Source organism: Hydra vulgaris, chromosome 08, assembly GCF_038396675.1.
Source record: "Hydra vulgaris chromosome 08, alternate assembly HydraT2T_AEP".
Lineage (NCBI taxonomy): Eukaryota > Metazoa > Cnidaria > Hydrozoa > Anthoathecata > Hydridae > Hydra > Hydra vulgaris.
In genome coordinates this window covers 9,415,806-9,425,000 of record NC_088927.1, presented here as the reverse complement: position 1 = coordinate 9,425,000, position 9,195 = coordinate 9,415,806, and positions in this window count along the sequence as shown.

Below are 9,195 nucleotides of genomic sequence, written 5' to 3'. Positions count from 1 at the left end.
TATATATATATATATATATATATATATATTAGATAAAAATAAATTTTTTTGTATATCTATAATTTAAATGTATATAGGATTATGTAATATAATTATATTATTATGTGCTAATACTTTGTTGTTAAATGGATTATGTGCTAATACTTTATTAAAATTTTAATTTATTTTTGAAGTTGTTTTTTTACAAATTGATTATTTATTGATGTATTTGCTGTTAAAATGAAATGTAAATCACGGAAAACTTAATATGTTTATGTAAATCAAAGATAATTTGTTTTAGATTATATTTTCGATAACATACAATCTATTTTATATTTAAAATTTTCACTTTTTATATATTCATATGAACAACATTCCTTTCATTTACGAAAACTATACGGCAGCTGAATTGCTACAACTTTAACGGGAAGAACACGTTGATTATCAACCAAAGTATTTTTTATATACGGAAACTTTCCGGCAGCTACGATGACAAAACCTCCCGTTATTTAACGAAAATTAACGGGAAAAACCCATTGTATTTAAACGGAAATATCATTTTTTTTACGTAACCTACCCTTTACTTGTTTGGGTTTTTTCCTAAAATTACCGGTAATTTTTGTCATCTTAGCTGCCGGAAATTTTCGTTAGAAAACGCGATATTTTTTTAACAGTGTATATATATATATATATATATATATATATATATATATATATATATATATATATATATATATATATATATATATATATATATATATATATTTTATCAAATCAATGCCAAACTTCGCACAAAGGAAGTCAAACTATTTCCGGTAATTATTACTATATTTTTATGACATTGAGTAAAATATTTTTTGATGTAAAATTATTTATCATTTATCTTCCATGTAACAACCAACCCCACCAGCGGGGTTGGTTGTCACATAGTGTGGGGTTGGTTGTCAAATTTCTTGGTATGTTTGGATTATAACCAGTTTATTTTATATTAATATTTTTTTAATTAGTTTTTTTCCTTTTATTATAAGCAAGCCATGCTTTGACAGGTGAGTCAGTAAGAATCATAGTTGAACGTTTTTTCCTACCTCTTTTTGATGCTAATTTTGGACCTGCTTTAGGCAGAGGCTTAACACTCTCAGGTGGTATGATTATATTTTTAAAAACTAATGAGGTGTTTGGGTCCTGATTTGAGGTTTTGTTTGATACAACTGGATCTTCTATTGTTATGTCTACCCGATTATCTGGTATCTGAATAGATTTATTAAACCTTTTATTTGTTGGTTCTGGTTGCATTGAATAAGGTTTGCAGTCATTTTTATTTAAGTTAGCCTGTGAACAAGGTGGATCAGGGCAATTAGTTACATAGTTAGGACAATAATCAATTTTAGTAAAAATATCTGGATTTAATGGGTAAATACCTGTCACAGCAAAACCACTTAAAATATTGTTGGGAGAAACTGCCTTTGAAAATGCAATGTTTACTATTTATGGAATATCATATATTGTAACGGTTTTTCCAGGATTCATTACCAACCATGAAGTCATAGCATTATTTATATAGTTTTTGAAGGGACCATAAACTGCCTTGAAGGGACCAAGCACTGCAACTTATGTGTGCAGTGTGGTGGGAAGGTAAGCATTACTATTCCATTATTTTTTACCAAATCTAACCCTTCAATACTAAGATGGGTTTCATGATTGTCAAGCAACAATAAACAAGGTTTTTCTTTAGTGCATTTTGTATTACCTAAAATATGTTGCAAATATTTTACAAAGTTTTCTTTTTTCATCCAACGTTTTGCATTAGTATCTCCTGCATTTCCTGTTGGTGCTCCTACTAGGAAATGATCTTTAAAGTTTTTATGAGGAAAAATAAAAAAAGGTGGAATGCTATTTCCAATAGCATTTATTGTGCATGCTAATGTTACAAGAGTTCCTATTTCAGCTGACGTGATGGCTTCAACTTATTTTAATCCTTTTTTAGCAATAAACTTTTTAGTTCTTTGTACAGTAGTTACAGCTGTTTCATGTTCCAAATGTAATTTGGTGAGAACAAGTAGTTTTGCATACAGTGCTGCAAATTGCTAAAAAATGATGTAAAATTCTGCTTATTGAAACTTGTCGCTCGACTTAAACTAGTAGCTTCAGGTTGCCTAATGGAAATATTTGAACGGTGCTTTATAATATCCTGTAACCAATATATAATCTTTATATAATCCTGTAAACCAATCTTTACCAGCTTTTCCTTTACAACCCAAGAATTGGGAACTTTTATATTATTTTTAATTGCAAGCTGGAAAGAAAGCTTTTTCAGTTCAGTAGGAGTTAAACCAAAATAAATTTCTGCTGCTCGCAACAGGTACATAAGAAGTTTTTTTTCTACTTTGTCTGGCAATATCTGTTGATTTCGTATCCTATAATATTATTGCAGGTGGAGTTTTGATTTTTTTCAATTAGATCTGTTGTAGAGCCTTGTGATGGGTTAGTAATGACAATTTTTTTTCAATAACGTGTTAATGTTCTGTAATTAATGCCATTTTTTTTTGCCGCTAATCTAATAGAAATGTTATTGATCTTTACATCTATAACAGCACGCATAATGATATCTTCAAAAGTAAAACCTCTATTAGTTTTTCTTTTAAAATTTTGTACCATTTTTTACTATGCAAAGAAAAGAAAAATATTTGCAAATAATTTCTTTTTAATAGTTTCTAGATAAAAGGCGTAACTAATTCCATTAATGAAACAAATTAAATCATTTTTAATAGTAGATACCACGTAAAGGTAAGCCAGAAGTGTCTATCAAAAAAATCTGCAAGCCACAAAACTTGTTGTACCCTATTTGCAAGCCACAAAACTTGCAGTACTTTTTTTGCAAGTCGCAAAACTTAAGATACCTATTTGCGAAGCACCTACTTATTTTGCACCTACTTATTTTGGAAGTCACAAAACTTGCTATACCTATTGGCGAGACCACAAAACCGATATGCGAGCCATAAAACTTGCGGTACTTGTTTGCAATCCACAAAATTTACGGTACAGTTTTTTTTAATGCGTATTAGTGCTTTTTATATTTAAATTACGAAAATATTCATTTTCCTGTTATAACACAAGCAGCAAGCTAGATTTCTCCTTTTTTTTTTAATTTAAAACAAGCTGGACATGAAATAGCAATAGTGTCTAGAAAGTGAAATGGCAAATTAGCGTGTTTAAATTCTTCTCCCATATATAATAAATTTTGGTAATGGTAAAATAGTTAACTGATGCTCTGTCAGACATTGCGTTGGAAATATTTGATATAATTAAACTACGACATTCATTAAAGAAAAGCAAGTGAAAATCTGAACAATCAAAAGCTGAATAATCAACTGTACCACATATATGGCTTTCATATTCAACAGCTGTTCCACCTGGTAATTGGTCCAGTGCATTGACCTGACAATTGTTTTCAGATGTAAGATGAACAGTATTGAAATAAACATCCTCTTGTATTGTTGCATCAAATCCAAGCGTAAGATGAGAATTACTCATAGCCCATTCTGCTGCTTGCAGCTTGCTATACTGCCAAGCTCACGAGCCATTTGTTCAATAGTGAAACGATGAGGAATATCTGTAATTCTGCTGCTTGCAGCTTACTATACTGTATTTGCCAAATACGAGCCATTTGCTTAATAGTACAACAATGAGGAAAATGAATAACGTTAACATCCAAATTTTTTTGGTTGAAACATGACCAACTTTTGCAATTAGAAATGGAACATTATCTGTTGGAACATTTGCTAATAACATACCTAAATTCTCATTCTCATTTGTAAAGAGTTACTCATCACCTTCTGAAATTTATTTTTTAATTTTTTTATTTACTTAATTTAGGTGCCCCAGGAAGTTCTTATGGCCTTACCACAGAGTACCACGGAAGAGCATTTGAAATGAAGTTCGCGTCTCCTTACTTATGTTATAAAACTTGCCCCGAGGTGGTGAAGAACCATGGATCTCTTGTTTCTGAGGCAAGTGCGTTAATCACTACGCTTCGGCTGCTTTAAATATATTATATATTAATTTTTGAAATAAATTAACTTTTAAAAATTTTCACTTTTTCTGGAACATATCATTTTCTAATCGAGTAACCATGATTTTATTTGCCTTACCATCAGTAACCATCAGTCTTATGTTTTAGTTTTATCTGCATTAAATTTTGTTTTTCTCTTACTTTTGATGCCTTTGATTTTAATTCAAGATTTTAAATTAACCTACTGTAATCATTTGTTTTAGTTAGTGTTTTAACTTGTGTCATCAAAGCTTTAATTTTATCTTCTTTTCTTTTGATGGTTTGTCTGAATACATTTAACTTCTATGACATGCTATTGTATTTCGATATAACAACCTATTAAAGAGTTTTGCTTTCTTAGGGGTTAGTTCTTCTCTAGATGTGTGGTTATTTGTTTCATTTTCTATGGATTTTACAGGAAAGAAAGTTTCACCGTTAACTAGTAGTAAAATAGCAACATCTTCATGACATAAGAGAAGACCCTGAAACATTTATTGATAAACTACTCTGATTAAGATGCATTTCTATTTTCATTGGGAACTCGGTGCATGTTATGCAAAAGGCTAATTACAAACTTCAATAAATGATGTACGTAGAATAACACGTAGTAAACTATCTGTTCCTATTTATTTTTCATTGAAAATTGTTATGTGCATAGAAAATGCAGAAAGTTGACTGAATAATAAAAAGAGCAGGCTTAATATTTCTTTTACAATGCGAGACCAATTTTCAGGACCAAAACAAAACTTAAAGGAATTTTACGGTAAAACTTTTAAATTCCTTTAAGTTTTCAATAAAAAGTTAAATTTTTAAATTAGATAAATAATTTTCTTGGTTTTTGCAAATAATTTTTGCTTCTTAATTGACTCTTATTTTGAAATTTAACAGAGCTGCAAGTATATTTAAATCTATATTGATATTATTTACTTTCTTGATTTAATGTAAATATTGATGCAAGCTTTAACTTTTTTATTGAAGATGTACAAAGTTTTTTTAACTATCTTATTTTAACTTGTAAAGCCCACATAGGGGCTCTATAAAAAGATTGTGGTGACTTTTAGTCATCCGCATCTTCTTTGAGCCCCAGCCTGTTTTTTATAAATCCACTTTTTTTGTATGTAAACGTTTCTTTGTAATTATATTTCTTAAACAGCAAATAAAAAAAAATTCATATAAAAGTTAGTAATCATACATAAAAGTCATATAAAAATCAAGATTAACCTTTCCTCTTTCAAAAAATATCTATGTGTATATATATCTCTAAAAAGAGTGAACTAATAACAACAAAAAACTCTTTCGAACGTTCGAAAGAACAAGCTCTTGCAGTTTATCTCTTTTGGTTAAAGACTGGTCTTGATCAAAATTCAATTGTTTGTAAATTTGATTTGTTATGTCGATTGAAAATTGAGAATTATTGCCATCAAATAAGCCTCGCGTAATGCTAATTTCCTTGGCAAAAATTTGATCTAATTAAAATACCAATAATTTCTCATGATTTATTATCAAGTGATGATCTCATTATGATCTCATGATGATGTCACAACTAAGTTAAATGTATTTAACTATGGTTGTGATATCAGCATGAGATCATAATGAGATAATTATTTGATATCGAAGCATAATAAATTTTTCATATTACATTGATCTCGTGTGTTGGCTGGGTTACACTTTAGTTATAATTGACAGCCAAATACTTTTAGTTTGATAAATTTTAAAATCCTTTTTTATTAAAAATATCTGTTTGGTAGATAGTATACAAACTTGGTTATTTAAGTGGACTTTTTATAAAATATATAATTGCCCTAAATCAAAAAAAAAACACAATATCATCAGTTGCATTTTTTTTTTTTTTTTGGCTAAACTTTTGTTTGTTTTTTCTTTTAATCTATAAATTCATTTAATACTTAAGCTATATTTTTATGTTTTTTTAAAAACTACTTGTTTTTTAAAAAAATTTTGTTTTTTCAAAATCAACGTTTTAAATGTTACAGTTGTTTTTCAATATAGATTTATTTTAAAAGATAACTTCTTAATTTTACAAATTGGTTCTTGATAACTTTTTGATTTTACAAAAGGTTCTTTAAGTATAAACATGTTGATTACATGTATAAGCAAGACTAAAACAAGAGATGCTCAAAAAAAGTATAAAAGAACTATTTCAAAATCATTAACTATCGAATTGGTTCATAAGGTATCAATAAGTATCGACCAAATTAATATGTTTTTTGTATCTAATAAAAACATGAATAAATTCTGTCGCTAATTAAATAAGTATTAGAACACAAAAAATATAACGTTAATAATATAGTTCTTTTATTTTCCTACTTTGCATTGTTTGTGCAAAATACAAAGTAAGGAACCAATACCTATAAAAGTTTGCAAAAAATTTCTAAACAAACTAATCAATCCAATCTAAACAATACACAGTGGGTCAGAATTCACTTTTACTGGACAAAGTTCATAACTATTTAAATATTAGGGCTATATTGACTAAAATTAGGATGAGCAAAAATCTAGTTTTGGTATTTGCAGATATTTTTACGAATGCTATGTTTACCAAATTTTACATAAGTACTAATATGAGGTCGCGCTTTTTAAAAAAGTAAATATATTTTTTTATTTAGTTGCTATGGATTCCTAAATTTACGTAGCAGCAACTAACTTTTAATAGTTGCATATATTTTATTTGTGCTATGTACACTATTTAGCACGTGTTTTATTATGAGATCGTTGCTCGTGAAAAACAAAACTTGTTTAAGTTTAATACGATTAACTAGTGTTATTACACGTGCTATTGCACAGTTAGCCTTAAGTAAATTTAGGTTTTCTAAATAGTGTACAAATTAATTTCAACGTTTTCTGAAAGAGTATAGTTTACTGATCACTATGTATATAGTTTACTAAATTAGAAAATTCCTATTAAGTAATTGTGGCATTTTAAAGGTTTTTTTGCGCCTTTTTTTCGCGCATTTTATTTTGCGCCTTTTTATGGTCCGCCATGTTTTCATTCAAAATTTTATTGTAAAAGTTACAGACAATTTATTGAAAATGAATAATACAGATGGTATTGTGTTATATTACATAGTTTAAGAGTGGATAATCACATAATCGGAATGTTTTAAATCATCAATTATTTACAAATATAAAATTAAAAACTATTTCTTCTTGAATTGAATTACTAAAAAATATCAACATTTAGATCAACATGTCCAAGAAAAACAAGATGTTTTCCATTATAAGAACTTAATGCCCTTACTAAATTATGTCCATTATTAGAATTGTTTGCGGACCCATGTACCAGTTCCACGAGGTAGTTTTGAAGAGGTAGTGAACGCTTTCTCCTGATTGCTCCGAATAAGCTCCAAGGCCCATTTTTTTTGTTTTACAGAATTCAGATACATGATTGAATAGGATATGAAATTTTGGTGTTAAAGTAATACCATGTTTCAACAAATTTTTATAGCAGGCTTGTAAATTTTTGATATTGGTTTGAAAGTTTTCATCATGTCCGGATCCAAGATTCAACAACTAAATTTAACAACCTTAAGCATTCTCCACTTTAGTTTAAATGGCAGCTTATTATTAAAGACGAATCTTTAAATATTTTTTTTAGGCCATTTTTATATAAAGATCTACAAGCTGTTACCGGTTTTGTTTTAAGGTAATCTATTTCAACTTTGCCGTAATTTTCAAAAATTTCATTGAGACTAACTATATTTAAACAAAAATTTAATAAAACCACTTCCCCCGTCAACAGCAATTTTTAGCAGCTGATTCTTAGAATCAACACATTTAAGATCCAGGAGTAGTTTAACAAAAAGAGTAACATTATTACAGTACGCTACTGTAATATTTTTATACTCCAAAGTTTTATCTTTGTTTTTAACTTCAAATAAAATATTTTCTTCGGTAAATAATGGGAGAAGATAACTGTCCAAATCAGAGACACAGTCTTTCACTCCAAATATTGCATCATTTTATTGTGCAGAATTAAACTTGTATTAGTATTGTGAATTTACCATATCATATTAGCAAGTTTTATCTTTTGATGGTTACTTAAGGAAAGAGAATTCTGAATATAAAGAAGATTTTTGTGAGTAAAATTGTTTGTTTTTGGAGTATTCTCAGATCCAATAGATAGTTTTAGTTTACTACCTCCTGTCTTCAATGAAACGGTGTTACCAGTTTCACTACATAGCTTTTCTTTAATAACGTGAGAAGCCATTTGTTCCTTGACATCTAAATAAGATACAAAACTATGGAGACTGAATGAAAAAAGTTTCGACAACTTTACATTGTTAAAATGGTTATAGGTTCAAAAGCTTACAAAGGTTTTTTTAAATTAAAATTATTATTTTTGATTTATTATTCTTAACATTTCTTTCACTTATCTCTTTATTAGTAACGCAAATTAATACGGTTTTTCTAATACGTTGATATCCGGATGCAGCTGATATGTTATTTCTGAAAAAAAAAATTACATTTACGAACTTGCTTTCTATAGAACATGGTATACAACCTTTCACAGTCAAATAATCAAAGTTATAAAAACGTTTTTTACCTGAGCGTTGTTGTATTGCATTTATAATACAATCCTCTTTTAACTTTAGTCAGACAAGAACTACACCGCGGACAAATAGGTGCCGTTTTAAAACTCTTTATACTAGATTTTTTCTAGGGTACCCTTCCCTGCGTTCTTGCAATTTTGCATATTTTACAGCTGCAAGTTTTTGGTTTCCTGAAATTATATAAAAAAATTATAATTTTATATATCTTTACAACAGATATACAAATAAAATTTTACCCATTTCGTGTTTTAGCCGGGATAGTCATCTTTGACCAGTCAATGTCAAAATTAATTTTCTGCCTGAGATCAACAACATTTGTTCTTTCAACTGCACCCCTACACCTTAAAAAGATAAAGATATGCTAGTACCAAGCAAAATGAGATTTGATTCATTTATCAAATCTTATTTCTTTGAGTTCAACAAGGTATCCAATTTTTCAGTTGTGTGAATGGTTTTACGTTTACGACATATATACTTTTTATATATATTATTTAGTTAAAAATCATAAAGTATACCAACCTTGGACACAATCCAGTAGGATATCGATCATAAGCAATGTTATAATCCGAAAAATAGCTCTGAAATTTAGAAACTATTTGG